General features: G+C 46.6%; 1 protein-coding gene across 4 annotated transcripts in view; it reads right to left on the reverse strand.

The window, feature by feature from the left end:
* The window catches only part of MYH11 (myosin heavy chain 11), a 126,712-nt gene that overhangs the window by 80,456 nt on the left and 27,815 nt on the right, over window positions 1–18,441 (reverse strand). The gene's annotated exons all lie outside the window — the stretch shown is intronic.

An 18,441-nucleotide genomic window follows, 5' to 3' on the forward strand; every position in this document is an offset into this window, starting at 1 on the left:
CCGAGGGCCAACGGGAGGTCCTTGCAGGGAGAAAGGCCACAGGAAGGAGGCAGCTCAGCCTTTGAGAACTTTCCGTCACCACAAAGTTCCATTTCTGGTCCAGCTGGACTGATCCCCATCAGGCCAACATGCTCTGCCTCCTGCCTCTGCCTCTGACCTTGGGCTGATCCACAAATTTCAAGAAACAGCCGTATCAGAAACCCGAATGTGTGTGCCCAAGGACAAATGCTTAAATTGGTCACTGCAGCAGTATCAGTCAAAGCAAAAGACCAGAAAGGAGTGATTTTGAGGTGGACAGACAATGGACTGTCTCCACCCATCTGCTGTCGGGACAGAGGTGGCCTTTCCAGCAGCCTTGGGAAACCTGAGCCCAGAAGACAAGAGATTGACAGGGTCCATGCCTGTCTGGAGGCTTTTCCTCCCAGGTCCCCAGGAGAGGAAGTGGCTCCAAGGGGAAGGCTTGGCAGCTGCTGGGGCAGCTCCATGCTGGGCGCTGCCAGGGGACCTCCGGCCTGAGACATTCCCATCGGAAACGCACCACTCCAAGCGTGGGAAGCTAATTGTGTTGTGGTTAGTTAGGGGCAGGAGGGTTCGGTATGCATATTGCTTGCTGACCTGTGCGGAGCCCAGGAGACCAACTTCCCCAGGCTTTCTAGCTGACTCCTTCCCTGAGCCTGAGCTCATGTCTGACTCGAGAGAGCAGAGTTCTAAGAATGTGCAAAGGAGTCCCCCAACCCAAGCTTTGCACATGCTGTTTCTTCTTCCCAGAGCACCATCTGTATTGCTTTTGTACTTGCCTTATCCATTCTCTCTTTTTTATTTTCCTCCAATGAGGTGAAAACCACATAAACATAAATTAAACCATGTAGACACGAACAACACAGCGGGAGGTAGTACCTTCACAAAGCCGTGCAACTCACACCTCTGTCTCGCTCCCAGACCTTCTCATCAACCCCCAACAAAACCCCACACCCACTAAAGAGTCACTCTCCACCCCTCGGAGAAGGCAACGGCACCCCACTCCAGTGTTCTTGCCTGGAGAATCCCAGGGACGGGGGAGGCTGGTGGGCTGCCGTCTAGGGGTCCGCACAGAGTCGGACACGACTGAAGCGACTTAGCAGCAGCAGCAGCTCCATCCCCTGCTCCCATTAACCCCTGGCCCCACTGATCTGCTCTCTGTTTCTATGGATTTACCTATTCTGGACATTTAACACAAACACAAGTGGTCTTTTGCGTCTGGTTCCTTTCACTTAGCATGCTGTTTCTGAGGTTCATCCCTATTGTAACATGCATCTGAACTTCATTCCTTCTTATGGCTGAATAATCCTCCATGGTGGGCAGATCTCATTTTGTGGTTCTACTCATCCATTGATGGGCATCTGGGTTGTTTCTAGCTTTTGGCTATTGTGAACAGTGCTGCTATGAATATTCAAGTACAAGTTTTGTTTGATCACCCGTTTTCAATTCTTTGGGTATATATTCTAATTGATTCTTGAAATGTCACCCTGACAGTCACCTCCTCTATAATATTTTCTCTGACCCCATACCTCCCTAGAGCTAAGCTGGGGGCCTTTCTAATGTATGTTCCCTCCAGAGCTTCCATGGACAGTGGTGCAAGTCAGATACTGCATAACTCTAAGGGGGAACCATTTACACTGGTCACTATAGATCTGTATATTTATTACAACCATCTTTCAACAGATGGAAGAAAACTGCCTTGAGAAAGGGGTAAAAGTAAAAGTGTTAGTGACTCAGTCATGTCCAACTCTTTGCGACCCCATGGACTGTAGCCCACCAGGCTCCTCTGTCCATGGAATTCTCCAGGCAAGAACACTGGAGTGGGTTGTCATTCCCTTCTCCAGGGGATCATGCTGACCGAGGGATCAAGCCTGGATCTCCTGCATTGCAGATGGATTCTTTACCATCTGAGCCAAAACAGGGGGTACCTTTGTCTAATTCTATAAAGGTACCACCCAGTCTAGTGGTGACCCTAGCTCCATTAGTCCAAAGATTCCCTGCCTTGCAGCATTTAACCTGATCATTGTTTCCCCTCAATACCTTTTAGAAGAAAGGGATTACTCAGAATGATAATGGACCATTTCCCTATGATACAACAGGCAGAATTTTTCTTTTTCATCTTAGTAAAAATTATGCGACTTTATATTATAAATAATATATACAAATGATACAAATGTCCGTCAGTTGGTAAATGGATAAACAAAATGTGGTCTATTTGTACAATGGAATATTACTCAGCCATAAAAAGGAATGGCACACTGATACAGGTTAAAACATGGATAAACCTTGAAGATATTATGCTATGTGAAAGAAGCCAGTCACAAAGGACTACATATTGTATCATTCATTCCATTTATTCTAAATGTGCCGAAGAAGCACACATATGTCCCTATAGATTTCCATAGGGACAGAAAGTAGACTAGTGATAGTGTTGAACTAGGAGTGGGCAAGGGAATGACTACAAGAGGGCACAAGATCTCCTTTGTGGATGATAGGAAGATACACTTAGATTGTGGTGATGGCTGTGTAACCTTGTAAATTCACCAATAACCAGTGAGTAGTGTTCTTAAAATGGATTGATTTATGGTGTATAAATTACACCAGAATAAAACTTTTTAAAAAACACAATATTACTTTCATGCCATCTCTGAATCAAGAGATCTGATTGCTCAGTTATCACACAGAATCTATTCATTTTTCAACAGTTATGAAACTATTTTTTTTTCCTTAAATAAACCACAAATTCTTTTTACTTAGATTACAAAATTAGTACACAACCACTGAAGAAAGCTTGGCAAATACAAAATCCCCCTAACCCATGATGGCTACCATTTGGATATATCTTCTTTTCATTGTTTTTCATAGGAGTTTAGAGTGACTTACACAATTGACACCATACTATGGCATGGTTTTTTAGTTCTTTTCATTAACAGCGTTTCCTTCTTGGGCTTCCCTGGTGGCTCAGGTAGTAAAGAATCTGCCTGCAATGCAGGAGACCCAGGTTTGACCCTTGGGTCGGGAAGGTCCGCTAGAGAAGGGAATGGCCACTCACTCCAGTATTCTTGCCTGGGAAATCATATGGACAGAAGAGCCTGTGGGCTACAGTCCACAGGGTCACAAAGAGTCAGAAACGACTGAGTGACGAGCTTTATATGCATTGACCATGTTATACAGTCTTTGCTACTGACTTTAAATGGCCTTATAATAGTCCTCAGAGAGGTTCCTGCTCTTTCTCCAACCTCCTCTGGTTACTCCTCTCCCCCACTTACATCCCAGCCATACTGGCCTTCTTGGCACTTTCGTAATACATCATACTCATTCCTGCCGCAGGGCCTTTGCACTGTCTCCTCCTTTTGTCTCTAAAGCTCTTCCCCTTTTCTTGATGTGACCAGATCCTTCCCACCTTTTATTTGTTGTGTAGTCACTCAGACATGTCTGACTCTTTGTGACTCCATGGACTGTAGCCCACCAGGCTCCTCTGTCCATGGAATTCTCCAGGCAAGAAAACTGGAGTGGGTTGCCAACTCCTTTTCCAGGGCCTCTTCCCGACCCAGAAATCAAACCTGGGTCTCCTGCACTGGCAGGCAGATTCTCTACTACTGAGCCACCGGGGAAGCCCTTCACTTTTCACATCCCAGTCCAAATATAGCCTCAGATGGAGCCACTTTTGACCACTGCACACCCATAGCCGTTCCCCTCAGTTTCTCTTGATCCCATCTTCCTGTTTTATCTTCTCCTTAGGTGGGAAATAACTTTATAATTTTGCCACGTGGAATTATTTCTTTGCTTACTCAACAAAACTGCTTTTAAAGTTTCTCCTATTAACCCGTGAGCTCCTGAGGGTCAAAGGCTGTGCCTGATCTCAGGTGGCAGGGACAATGTGTGACACACAGTAGGTACTCAGGAAATGCTTAATGATTTGAATCAATCTCAAACAATCTTTTCTTCTCTCTCTCTCAATCTCTCCAGAAAGGCAATTCCGATTGAAGCCACGGTGAGTGCTTCTTCCTATATTCACATACTCACTCAGCAAACAAGTCCAGAGCCCCTACTCTGTGCCAAGCACTGGAAACACAGTTTACTAAACCCACCTAGTCTGCTTTTGAAAGGCTTATGATCTGGTGTGAAGGTCAGACAGGCAAAGAACTGACTGCAAGATGTGGGCAAATGCCACAATGCTTATGTGCCCAAAGTGCTGCTGAAGGTATAGCTGTTTTACCTTATTAAAAATTATTTTAAAATATTTATTTATTTATTTGGCTGCACCAGGTCTTAGTTGCAGCATGCAGGCTCTTACTTGTGGAATGTGGGATCTAGTTTTCCTGAGGGAGCCAGTTTCCCTGACCAGGGATCGAACCTGGGTCCCCTGCATTGGGAGCTCCTAGTCTTAGCCACTGGACCAGCAGGGACGTTGGTGTAGCTGTTTTAACATACCCTGAGAGGCACGATATCCCAGCAGCTGTGGTGGCCACTGAGCTGCATGGAGAAGGATGTGTAGGAATCCCCAGGAGAGAAACCACCAAGGAGGCGGAGGGTCCCATCAGGAGGGCCTGGACCTCGGCACCTCAGGGCCGCGCAAGGGCACAGCAGCAGAGAGGAGAGGGCCAGCGGACCCGCATCCCAGCATCCCGCGCGCGGGTTAAGCCCCGCCCCCAGCCCCGAGCCTGGAGACCACCCGGGTCACACTCCAGCTGCGGACACGGCGGTGTCCCCTCCGTCCCCTGGGCCTCGGGGTCTGGCCTTGGATGAGCAGGTGTGCGGGGGAGTTCTCCAAGGACCGAGAGGGCTCTCCGCCGCCTCCCCCGCAGCAGGCCTGAGACTCCCAGGAGACTCCCAGCTCCCCGCAGACCAGCTATTTCGGCCTGATCCCAACACCAGCTCTTGGTTTCTGGCTGGGGAAGCCAGAGGCCCGCGGGCTGACCATAAAAGGAGAAAACCCAGCTGGGTCTAAGCGAGGCCTGGGCTGGCTGGTTCCCTCCCGCCTTCTCATGCCAGGGTGCGTGGGATCAGGCGAGAGGGGGGTGGCCAAGCCCTGTCTCCCGCAGGGTCACCGCTCCCCCTGACCTCCAGGCCCCTGGGGGTGAGGCCTGGCCTCCGCCGAGCACAGAAAGGTGGATCCCCACGAATGCCTGCCACCCTCCAAGGTAGACGCAGAAAGTTCCAGACACCCTCGCCCCCACCTGGAGCTGACGGCCCACGTCCTGCCCCTGCCCTGCTGGGCACCACACTCTCCAGGCACCGCCGGAATAAGCCCACACAAGCACCGGGGCAGGTGCCATCCTTGTTGGGACAAGTGAGGAAACCAAGGCACAGAGAAGTGGGCGCGTGTGCAGAGCCAGGATTCCAGCCCAGCTTCAAAGCAACGCCCTGTCTACACGCTGCTATATTTAAAATGGGTAACCAACAAGCACCTACTGTATAGCACATGGAACTCTACTCGGTGTTATGTGTCAGCCTGGATGGGAGCTAGGGGTTTAGGGGAGAATGGATACATGTGTATGTATGGCTGGGAACCTTATCTGTTCACCTCATGCTATCACAACATTGTTTGTTAATGGGCTATACCCTAATACAAAATAAACAGTTTAAAAAATAAATAGCACCCCGGAGAAAAAAAAGCGATGCCCTAAACCTCTGCTCTGTAGGTCCAGGCCTTCCTCTCTCCACCCTCCTGCCCCAGCAGCACGGGGAGGAAAATTCTGGGTGAGCTGAGGTACTCTGAGAACTTGTGCTGGACCCCAGCAGGACTCTTCCAGACCCCCATGAGGCAGATCTGGCCAGTGAAGGGGGCGTGGGGTCATGACCAGTATTCTCCCAGTGGTCTCCTGGGCCTCGGCTCCAGCCTTCAGTCTCTGCATCCTTCTCTCCACTCCAGCCCCACAACCTCCTGCGTCTCATCAACTCCTTTAAGCTCACATGTTACTTCTCAAGGAGGCCTCCCTGTCCTCCCAGCTTAAGGAGATCCCAGGGTCTCCTGCCCTCCCCCCATAGCACATGTATTTGTGGTTTGATTTGATTAATATCTGCACCCCTCAGTAGACTGTGCCCTCCACAACAGTTCCCTCACAGTGGAGCCTCAATCAACACTTTTGGACAAAAAAAGGGAAGGGGGAGCCAGATTTTCTCTGAGGCTGGGCAGATACAGTGGGAAGGCCAGAGCAGTCAGCCTCCAAGAGTAACAAGCCACCACCAAGTGTCAGTCAGAGCTCCCCATGTCCACTCCCCTCAGCATATCTGCTTTCCAACTCAATATTTACTGGTTATTAAAATAATAATAATAATTCTCCTTAGCTCTCTCCCATCTGTGTGAGACACCATGGGCCATCCATAAAACATGTATCAGAATCAGATGATCCTTCTTCTTCATTTCCTGCCAAAGAACGTGATCTTCTTGTGATAGCTCAGAGGGCTGGCCAGACGAGGCCAGACAGATGGAGCCGCCAGCACCCCTCGCCCCGCCAGGCCAGATGCTAAGCTGAGAGCAGAGGCAAAGTCTCTGCGAGGCAGAGAGGCAAACGGTTCCCCTCCCTGGGGCGGGAGGGGTGGGTGGGGATTGTTGCAGGAACACAGTCTCTGCAGCAAAATGTCTGGGAAATTACTTCTGGGCTCCACTTCTTGGGCAACTCTGAGCATCATCTTCCTTACCAAGAAGACAAGGGTTAAAAACCCGCACTTTCCAAGGATGTGAAAAAGATGCAGGGAGATTGGACCCACAAAGAGCTTAAAAAGGGCCCAAGACCCATCCAAAGCTCAAAACAGGAAATTATTGTCAACTTTATTACCATCACTGCTCCATCATCCCCATCCTCCACAGCAGTGAGCTCATGAGGTTACAGATGGCAGCGGGTCTGACTCAGGAGAACAGGCTATCAAGTGCAAGCCTTTCTAAGTGTAAGGCCTAAGCCAGTCTCTTAGCTGGCGGCTCCATCTGTCCGGCCCTGTCTGGTTGGCCCTCTGAGTTATCACGAGCAGCCTCACTTTCCTCATCTGTTAAAGGGGGCTGACAGCACTACATTACTTAACATACCATACTGCCTCAGAGGGAAGATAAAACGCATCCAGTGAGGGGCTTCCCTGGAGGTCCAGTGGTTAAGAGTCCACCCTTCCAATACAGGGCCAAGGTTTGATTCCTGGCTGGGGAACTAAGATCCCATATGTCACAGGGCATGGCCAAAAAATTAAAAACAAAACAAACTATTGGCTTAAAAAAAATCTTTTTTAAAATAAAAAGTGCTTCCAGTGTGGCTAAAGGACATATCGCTAGGTTTGACATTCAGCTCTGCAGCCAAGCGCCTGGGTGTTCTGAGCCTCAGCGTCTTCAGTCTGTCACACGGGGAGTCTGTCCTGCAGGGGAGCGGCGAGGGCCAAGGGGCGCAGGATCTACAGGGCAGCGAGCTCAGTGCACACAGATGCCCTTCCTGTCTCTGCTGAGATACAGAACCTCCGGTTGAGCACAGGCCAGCCCCCCAAGGCGTGCTGACCCGGACAGAAGGTTCAGACTGAGTGTGGGAACTTGCAAAGCAGAGAACCGAGTTTGGATCATTCTGCCCACCTCCCCACCCCCACAGACTTCTCCGCAGCTTAAAGAGGGTTCAGCCAAGAGCCTGAGCTGATAAAGGTCTGGCTGTTTTTTTTTTTAATCCCCTTAGAGTGGCTGGTTAGTACTAATTAGGTGTGGACAGAACACTTCCAGTGACAGGTCCTGATGGCTCCTCTCATCCTCAGAGTGAAATCTCACCTGCCTTTCACACCCTCCCCCACCCCAGGGACCCACAGAGAAGAGGCTGGAGATCCAAACTGGCTTTTGTCGGGAAAGCTTTGCTGACGCTTTCCCCACACTCATCATGCTATAATTTGCTGAAGTCACTCACGCCAGCTTCTCAAGTGCTGAGCCCTCAACGCTAACCCCCTGAGATGGCAAGAGACAGCCCTACAGGAGCAAACAGCCTTTAGCGGGGCAGGAGGGGCTGTGAAACAGCCCAGCATCACCTTGGTCCAGCAAGCCTGGGGCTTCAGAGTCTGATAAACCAAGTTCAAATCTGCTCTGACACTCCTGCGTTAAGTTCTTCACCTCCCCGAGCCTCAGTCTCCCCGGCAATAAAATGGGGCTAATAACAGCACCTGCCTCCAGTAGTGGATTGTCTAACCAGTCATGTTTTCCCACAGTAGTCATGTGTGGATGTGAGAGTTGGGCCATAAAGAAGGCTGAACGCCAAAGAATTGATAACTTTTGTGCTGTGGTGTTGGAGAAGACTCTTGAGAGTCCCTTGGACTGCAAGGAGGTCAAACCAGTCAGTCCTAAAGAAAATCAATCCTGAATATTCATTAGAAGGACTGATGCTGAAGCTGAAGCTCCTATAGTTTGGCCACCTGATGCAAAGATCTGACTCACTGGAAAAGACCCTGATGCTGGGAAAGACTGAAGGCAGGAGGAGAAGGGGACAACAGAGGAAGAGATGGTTGGATGGCATCACTGACTCCATGGACATGAGTTTGAGCAGGCTCTGGGAGATGGCGAAGGACAGAGAAGCCTGGCATGTTGTAATCCATGGGGTCGCAAAGAGGCGGACATGACTGAGGCAACTGAACAACAACAACCAGTCATGTAAACATAGGTCCACGAGTGAAGGAAGGGAGGGAGGGAAAAATAAATAAGTTTTTAAAGGAGTCAATATTTGCTGCTGCTGCTGCTAAGTCGCTTCAGTCGTGTCCGACTCTGTGCGACCCCATAGACGGCAGCCTACCAGGCTTCCCCGTCCCTGAGATTCTCCAGGCAAGAATACTGGAGTGGGTTGCCATTTCCTTCTCTAATGCATGAAAGTGAAAAGTAAAAGTGGAGTCGCTCAGTTGTGTCCGACTCTTAGCGACCCCATGGACTGCAGCCCACCAGGCTCCTCCATCCATGGGATTTTCCAGGCAAGAGTACTGGAGTGGGTTGCCATTGCCTTCTCCCAATATTTGCTACTTCTTAAGAACTATCATGGCCAATGTCCTGGGAAAATTTAAAACATTGTTGGCTTTCTTTATAGTTTAGTGTGGTTTTTATTCTGGACACAGGCACCATAATAGTTTCAAGGCTTCATTTTAAAGGTCCTAATCTGATCCCAGGTGGCTCAGTGGTAAAGAATCTGCCTACCAAGGCAGGAGACACAGCTTCAATCCCTGAGTCGGGGAGATCCCCTGGAGGAGGAAATGGCAACCCACTCCAGTATTCTTGCCTGGAGAATCCCACGGACAGTGGAGCCTGCTGGGCTACAGTCCACAGGGTTGCAAAGAGTCAGACACGACTTACTGACTAAGCACCAGCACATGGATCTGATCCCATCTGCCTTGACAGTCTGCGGTGAGGATGAATGGAGAATATTCCTGGAAAGCTCTGTGCACACAGGAAGCACGCAATAAAAATCCACTACTGGGGTTTCCCTCACGGTCCAGTGGCTGAGACTCTGAGCTCCCAATGCAGGGGGGCCAGGTTCAATCCCAGGTCAGGGAACTAGATCCCACATGCCTCAACTAAGAGTTTGCATGCTGCAACTAAAGATCCCGAGTGCCACAACTGAGATCCAGCACAGCCAGGTAAATAAAGTAAATATTTTTTAAAAATCCACTATCACCATTATCACATCTTTGGAAAAGAGAGTGTGAAAGAATTTCCATCAAAAGGTACTGGGTTGAACACAGGCAGTTAGAGCTCCTCTTTCCCCAAACCTCATTAAAATGACAGTAAAGGGGTTTTGAAAGTGAGTGAAAGTTGCTGAGTCATGTCCAACTCTTCACAACCCCATGGACTATACAGTCCATGGAATTCTCCAGGCCAGAATACTGGAGTAGGTAGCCTTCTCTTCTCCAGGAGATGTTCCCAACCCAGGGATCAAACCCAGGTCTCCCACATTGCAGGCGGATTCTTTACCAGCTGAGCTGCAAGGGAAGCTGAAGAATACTGGAATGGGTAGACCATCCCTTCATCCAGGGGATCTTCCTGACCCAGGAATCGACCCAGGGTCTCCTGCATTGCAGGAGGATTCTTTACCAAATGAGCTATGAGGGAAGCTTTATTTTGGGGGCTTCAAAATTACTGCAGATGGTGACTGCAGCCATGAAATTAAAAAATGCTTGCTCCTTGGAAGAAAAGTTATGACTAAACTAGACAGCATACTAAAAAGCAGAGACATTGCTTTGCCGAAAAAGGCCCATCTAGTCAAAGCTATGGTTTTTCCAGTAGTCAGGTATGGATGAGAGAGTTGGACTATAAAAAAAGCTGAGTGCTGAAGAATTGGTGCTTTTGAACTGTGGTGTTGGAGAAGACTCTTGAAAGTCCCTTGGACGGCAAGGAGATCAATCCAGTCCATCCTATAGGAAGTCAGTCCTGAATATTCATTGGAAGGACTGATGCTGAAGCTGAAACTCCAATCCTTTGGACACCTGATGTGAAGAGCTGACTCATTGGAAAAAACCCTGATGCTGGGAAAGATTGAAGGTGGGAGAAGAAGGGAACAACAGAGGATGAGATGGTTGGATGGCATCACCGACTCAATGGACATGAGGTTGAGCAAGCTCCAGGAGTTGGTGATGGACAGGGAGGCCTAGCGTGCTGCAGTCCATGAGGTCGCAAAGAGTCGGACATGGCTGAGGGACTGAAATGAACTGAACTGAACTGAACTGAAAGGGATTTTTCTCAGGCTTCCCACATGGTGCTAGTGGTAAAGAATCTGCCTGCCAATGCAGGAGACATAAGAGACGTGGGTTTGATCCCTGGGTCTCTAAGATCCCCTGGAGGAGGGCATGGCAACCCACTTCGGTATTCTTGCCTGGAGAATCCCATGGACAGAGGAGCCTGGCGGGCTATATTTACAGGGCCACAAAGAGCTGAACACGACTGAACACACATGCACAAAGAGGTTTTTCAAAAACACGTGAAACTGTCCAAAAAAGTGGGAGAGGAGAGAAAAACACAACCTGGGAAACCAGCAAACGGGATGAGTGATGACAGTCCCAGGAGACTAAGCTGGTGGTGGAGAAGCAGAGTCCCCTGCCTCCAGCCCAAACCTCAATAACGGGCAACCTGGGGCCTCAGGAAGAGGGTGGAGGACAATGAGACATGAGGACTGGCTGAATGTCTGCGAAGCTGCTAGACACTCCAGATACCGTCTATGCTCCCTGTAGCCAAGTGACTGCCCTCCCCACCGCCCACCAAAGGGGCCAGATCAATTCTCTGGAGAGGGAGAAATAGAAGGTGTCTGTCTTGGGGACACCAGGAACGGCAAGAAGACAGCATGGAGGTTTCATCCCATAGTTTGAAACCCTCAGCCTCTTCTCAACTAGACCCTTAAAATGATGGTTGTTGTTGTTTAGTCATTAAGTTGTGTCTGACCCTTTTGCGATGCTATGGACTGTAGCCTGCCAGACTCCTCTGTCCATGGGATTTTCCAGGCAAGAATACTGGAGTGAGTTGTCATTTCCTTCTCCAGGGGATCTTCCTGACCCAGGGATTGAACCCATGTCTCCTGCGTCTCCTGCATTGGCAGGCAGGTTTTTACCGCTGAGCCACCAGGGAAGAAGCCCCAAAATGATAGTAGACACATCTTTACCCTTGAAGCAGAAGATTGTACAAGACTTCTCTGAAGAATTTCACTAGCCCAAGAAAAAAGACTGAAAGCTACACTAAGAGTCACCCGATGGAGCAGCCCAGCCTCACCAGCCAGCTCCTCCTGCAAACACGAAGCTGCCATCAGTTTTTTGGTGCCCATGCATTAGAGCATCCCAGATGAATGGACAATCAATGAATCAGCAGGCATTGGAAGAAAGTCACTAACAAGACAAACATAAATTAAACCAAATAAGTAAGAAAATATGCCTATTGGAGGTAACAGGGGCCTACATGTGGAGAAGTACCCTCTAAGAAAAGTAATGTGCATGGAAAAAGAATGTGATAAGAAAGAAACATTCAGGAAACAAAACAAAGTTCTTGGAAACTTTTTTTTGGAATGATAGTAGTCATTGAAAACTCAATGGAGGATTTATACAATAAAGTTGAGGTAACTGCCTAGAAAATAAAAAAGACAAGAGAAAGAGATGAAAATTATTTTTTTAAAAACCCTGAGAATTCTGGTATAGAAATAAGAAAACATCTAGAAAAAACAGAACAGAGAATACAAAGAAAAAGAAATCATTAAGGACATAATTCAAAAAAATTTCCCAGAATGTAAGGATAGGAATTTATAGACTATGAGGATCCACTCAAGTTTCCAGCACAATGAGTAAAAACAGACCCACACCAAATCCAGTCATGAACAGGGAGATAAAGGTTTAAAAAAAAAAAAACTTCCAGAGAAGGAGGAAGGAGGAAATTTTTAAAAAAAGGTCATATACAAAGGATCAAGAATAAGAACAACTTTTATCTTCCCCAAAATGAAACTGAATCTCAAAGTTAATGAAGCAATGCCTTTTGGAAAGAAAATTATTTCTTGCTTAAAAATGTAAACCCACATACTTTGGCTCAGATGGTAAAGAATCTGTCTGTGATACAGGGGACCTGGATTCGATCCCTGGGTTGGGAAGATCTCCTGGAGAAGGAAATGGCAACCCCCTCCAGTATTCTTGCCTGGAGAATTTTTCATGGACAGAGGAGCCTGAGGTTGCAAAGAGCTGGACATGACTGAGTAACTAACACTTTCACTTCACTTTCACAGTGAGTGAGTGAAGTCGCTCAGTTGTGTCTGACTCTGCAACCCCATGGACTATAGCCTAACCAGGTTCCTCCATCCATGGGATTTTCCAGGCAAGAATCCTGGAGTGGATTGCCATTTCCTTCTCCAGGAGATCTTCCCGACCCAGGGATTGAACCCAGGTCTCCTGCATTGTAGGCAGACGCTTTACCGTCGGAACCACCAGGGAAGATCCAAGGGCAGGACATAGGAAGGGAGAGCCCTGAGGTGAGGTGGAGCTGAGGGTGTGTCAGCTACTGGTCACCAGAGGGTATCCAGGGCAGGTCAAAAGACTCCAGTAGCAATCACTTCCAAAAAGAAGCTATAAATAGGATCTTGAACACATATCTTATAAGACATATTATAAGAAGATTAACACATTTAGAAGGAGAATTTGTAGTAGAATTAGTGATTAAGTACATAGATACCCAAGTTGGGGAGAAAAAAAGGCAGTTACTAACTCCAGGGGAAAGAATAATTTGTACAGGAAAAGGCATCACGAGACAGAGCAGAGCTCAGCTGTGAATGGCATCTACACAGTCATGATAATGTAAACTCAATATAAAACTACATTGGGAGCTTATGTGATGGGGCATGGTTGTGTGTGTGTTGGGAGGAGGCCGGAGGACAAAGCAAGGGGGTGATTGAGTGAAATGCTCATGTTCCATGATGAAAAGTCAATAAGTAATGCCTAAAACTGAGGGAGAAATTTAAAATATGAGTAATATATTCAAGTCTCTTGGAGATTACAGTATTAAACATCCAAAATTCAGTTAAGAGTTGATAATGGTTATCCCTGGAGAAGGGGAAATTAGAGAAGCAACCAAGGAGTGATGTTTTTCTTAGCAAGCCTTGAGGAATTGTCTAAATCATCTTCATCTACACCTTCAATAAAGACGAAAGCTAACAGTGTGAGAAAGGAGTAAGGAATCCCTGTAGGCATATAATCCTCTAGCAGCATGCAGAACAGTGCATACAGAATGTTACTATTTGTGGGGAAAACCTGGGAAGAGAGAAATGGATGCGTATCTTCAGACATGTGCAGAAAATATCTCTAGGAGAGTATCTAAGAATATCTAATAAACTAGAATAGTAACCCCACGGTTATCTCTGGGGAGGCAGACTAGGAGTCTTGGGCACAAGGGTTGAAAGGGAGAATGGTCAGCTTTTGAATTTGAATCCATCATCTCTCCCCAAACAAAAAAAAACACTGGGAAATGTAAAAAGTAAATACGATATCATTTACACATACACATATATAAGACATATTTTAAATGCTGACTTCTCTCGCTGTCTCCTCTCCACTGGGGCCTGGCTTCCTTTGGGGAGGGGCTTGTGAATGAATTATGTCTTAGAAATCTCCTCCCATATTCCCAACTCCCCTGTTACTATTCTCAGCCAGAATGCTCCCCCCTTCCCTTTCCCCTCTTAGTGAATCAGCAAGGCTTTGGTAACTCCCCACCCGTCTTGGACAACCCACCCCACCCATCCTGACCCTGGTCAGTGCTTTTCTTTTTTAAAAAAGTTTTTAATTTTAGAAACTTTTTTTTTTTTTGGCCGGGCTGAGCAGCATACAGGATCTCAGTTCCCTGGCTAGGGAATCGAACCTGTACTCCCTGCAGTAGAAGCATGGAGTCTTCATCACTGGACCACCAGGGAAGCCCCTGGTTTTTTTCTTTCAACAACTCTGAGAGTTCTTCCCTCATTCATTGCAAATATTAACTGAGCAGTTACTCCATACCAGGCACCAGCAAATATGCCAGAGATTCCATGATGAGCAGGGAGACAAACATGGCGTTTGTGGGTTTCATGGAGTTTAGGGGGGCCTCGGGAACTTAAGAGTCCGTGCGACAAATTTTAAACATTTCGTGTTCAGTGAATGCGTTCTCCACTCCTTCCCAATCCTATCTCTTCACACGCTAAGAGGAAGACATAGCTACTGACTTTATGCCTCCAGCCAGATGGAAGGCTCAGCGTGATCCCAGCCAAGTGACTGGACAGCCTTGGGACAGCAACAGTCACCAACAGAGTCACAAACCGGGCCCACACGTTCCTTCACAGAAACCAAATTCCCACTTTATAAAGAAAAAAGAAAGATTTTTCTTAAGCTGTTATTTTTTTCTCCTCAATTTTTTTTTGGAGATTATTTTCATTGGAGTTTGTCATCACTCATTTGCCAGAAAGCATGTAGCAACTATTGATTAACCTTTAATCTAAAAAGAGCTTATCTTTTATGGATCTGTATGCTTATGGATGGCATTTTTCTCTTGAGGTTTAAAATTTCTAGGTAACTTTATATTTCACTATATAATTGTGTGTTAACATACAGAGCCCAAGAGGAATGGAATGTATTTGCCCTGGGGGTCCCTGTACGGAGTATAACACTGCCCCATGGATGGGAAGTTGTCTAGGGAGGCAAAAGTTATCACAACACAAAAATATCCTTCAAAGAGTCAAGTATTTGGGAAACCAGATCCCACTAAAGCATCTTTCTCTAGTCTGCATCACTGGTGTCCTCTAATTTAAAGGCTTCCCCTTGCCAGCTATTGGGTGTCAACATCCATCGTCTCGATACAAACACAAAACAAAGTGGCGGCTCTGCAAAACTGCCTGGAAGATGCGGTGTCACACGATGGTGACGTTCGAAAGGCCACCAAAAACGTCAGATCACTTCACAACCAGACATTAGGGAGTCATCAGGAAAGATAACACAACAAGGACTTTGAGAGACTGTGCTAAATACCAAAGAAGCCAAAGCCCTTGGCAAAACTGGTGATTTCTCCAATAAGTCTGTAAAAATTATCGTCTTATCCTGTGCTGCAGAAATCAAGCATGGCATGAAGAAGGGTGCCTTATGCTCTTTCATGATTCTGTTCAAAAAGAAATTAAGGCAAGAACACCCAACTGTGAATTAATTTTATACTCTTTCTAAGAATTAGCACATCTAGTTGCAATAACCACCAAATTCCTATTGCATGTAAAATAAATAAGCCTGTGTTCATAATTTGCAATGTCATTTTTTAAGCCCATCAAAGTCTCTTCCCCCTTAATCCACATGCCCATTTTAAGTAAATCTTTTCTGGAGCCAATTATTTTCAGATAGTCATAACCTCCTTCATTTCATGCCATCCAGCTCAGTTAGTGTATGAAAAGTTATATAGACAAACATTAATGGTGATAGGATTATGGGTGCTAGTACATTCTCTTTTGCTTAAATATATGTTTCAATTTTTCCTAGGATGGAATATATAAGACAGAAGTTTTTTGTTGTACTTAGTCACTCAATCATGTCCAACTCTTTGCGACCCTTTAGATTGTAGTTCGCCAGGCAATTCTGTCCATAGGATTTTTTTTCAGGCAAGAATACTGGAGTGGGTTGCCATCTCCTTCTCCAGGGGATCTTCCCAACCCAGAGATAGAAACCGCATTTCCTGTGTCTCCTGCATTGCAGGCAGATTCTTTGCTGTGGAGCTATCAGGGAAACTCTAAGTTTCTTAAAGTTACACGGATAAATTCTAAGAGCACTATGGCAACGTTTACTTGTCATTCCCTCTTCCCCTTTTCCTGGTATTCAGACTAAATGTGCTTAGTAGGGGCTCCCTTAGGCTTCCCTGTTGGCTCAGTGGTAAAGAATCTGCCTGCCAGTGTAGGAGATGTCAGTTCGATCTCTGGGTCAGGAAGATCCCCTGGAGAAAGAAATGGCAACCCCTTCCAGTGTTCTTTCCTGGGAAACCCTATGGACAGAGGAGCCTGGAGACTACAGTCCATGGGGTTGCAAAAGGGTCAGACATGACTTAGCAGCTAAACAACAACAAAAAAGCTCCCTCAGCTCCAGAAAAGAACTAGGAATAGTCCAAACCAATCATAAATGTTCCAGTTCACTTTGCCAATGATTGGTTTAGAGGTTTGCATGTGATCAAGACATAACAGACATAAGGGATGGCTGCTGATAAATTTCTGGAAAGGTTTTCTTCTCTCATAAAAAAGGAGACGTGGGGGAAAAAAATTAACCCTTCACTTCCTTCATGCTTTTGGATGTTATCACATGAGGATGTGATGTCTGGAGCTATGGTTGCCATCTTGTGATGATGAGGAAGCAGCCAAGAAAATCCCAAAAAGTCTGTTTTTGAGCTGTTAAATTAACTGAGCCTGAAATCATCAACATCCAGACTACTTGTTATATGAGGTAATAAATTCCTGTTGTTTAAGCCATTTTAATTGATTGCTATGCTTCTTGTAACCAAAAGCACCCCAAATTATATGAACACTGTAGCTTTGTGATGTTCAGCTTTCCAAAGAGGTGTGTGAACCACCATCATATACTCTTCCATCAAGAGAGACTACAAAGGATTTTTTTTTCATAAAAGCACATACCTAACTCCAAGAGTCATCACTTTATAAACTAGGATTATATCTCCCACAGTCTTCTCTGCAAGGCTCCATATTCTGGTCTTTGGAAATGATGGTGGTACCCATCTGGAGTGGTCCAGTTTGAATCATACCTGTGTGGTGTGGCTAACCCTGTCAGTAATTTGGGGAACTTCTACCTGAGCCCCTTTACCTTGAGGTGGGGAGTAATAAGTCCTAGGTACACCTGCCATCAGGAGCTTCCAGAACTGGGCTCCTTTCAATTCTCAACACAACATTCTTGGAGGAAGCGATTCCAGGGTCAAGCACAGGAGCCAGGCAGTAAACTTAAACAAGTGCACCAGGCCAGGGAACTGGAGAACCCATTTGTCCTTTTGAGGGGCTGACAGTGGGATCACATGTTGCCAGATGTTCCAATTCTTTCAAGATAACCTAGAAATTGGGCTTTTTGTGTACAATCTCCACATTTTTAAAAGTTGGCAGCTAATTAAAGTATCCTTAAAACTCCACGTAGACCAAAACCCAAACTTATCTGAGGGCTGGATCCAGCCTACCAGCTGCCGGCTTACCACCTCTAGGCTCTTCACACCTAAAAATCACATACCAACTGTGCACAGCTTTAAAACTGCCAAAGCTCTTTCCTGCTGCCCTTTCTCAAGTGTAAGGACAGAAGAACTCCTATATCTGAAGGCCAGATCCATTTATAGGAGGAGGTATTCCATTTATGGGAGGAGGCATGAGAGAACTTTCTAGAACTATTTCCCATCTTGGTCTGGGTGGTGATTATGACTGTGAACATGAACGTGAACGTGAAGTCACTCAGTCATGTCCGACGACTCTTTGTGACCCATGGACTGTAGCCTACCAGGCTCTTCTGTCCATGGGATTTTCCAGGCAACAGTACTGGAGTGGATTGCCATTTCCTTCTCCAAGGGATTTTCCCAACCCAGGGATCGAAGCCGGGTCTCCTGCATTGTAGACAGACACTTTACCTTCTGAGCCACCAGGGAAGTCGATTACAACTATAGACATGTAAAAATTAATTTTAGACTGGACACTGAATTTGTGTACTTTTTGCATTCTCCTGTATGTATGTTCTACCACAGTAGAAGTTATTAATGGTAGTAATAATACTACATAAATGTGGAGGTAATATGCAAAGGTCTTCAGTGTGGGAAAGCCTGCTTTACCATCTGTACAACACGCTGCAAGATGGATCCTCTCACTCCCTTTTCACAGATGAGGAAACTGAGGCTGGAGAGGAAAAGACATTTGCACAGGATCCCACAGGATGTGTGTGACAGCTGGCTGCAAATTCAGATCTGGTTGGCTCAGTGCCAGGACCATTCCC

The sequence above is a fragment of the Ovis aries genome, chromosome 24, assembly GCF_016772045.2.
Source record: "Ovis aries strain OAR_USU_Benz2616 breed Rambouillet chromosome 24, ARS-UI_Ramb_v3.0, whole genome shotgun sequence".
In the NCBI taxonomy this organism is placed as follows: Eukaryota; Metazoa; Chordata; class Mammalia; order Artiodactyla; family Bovidae; genus Ovis; species Ovis aries.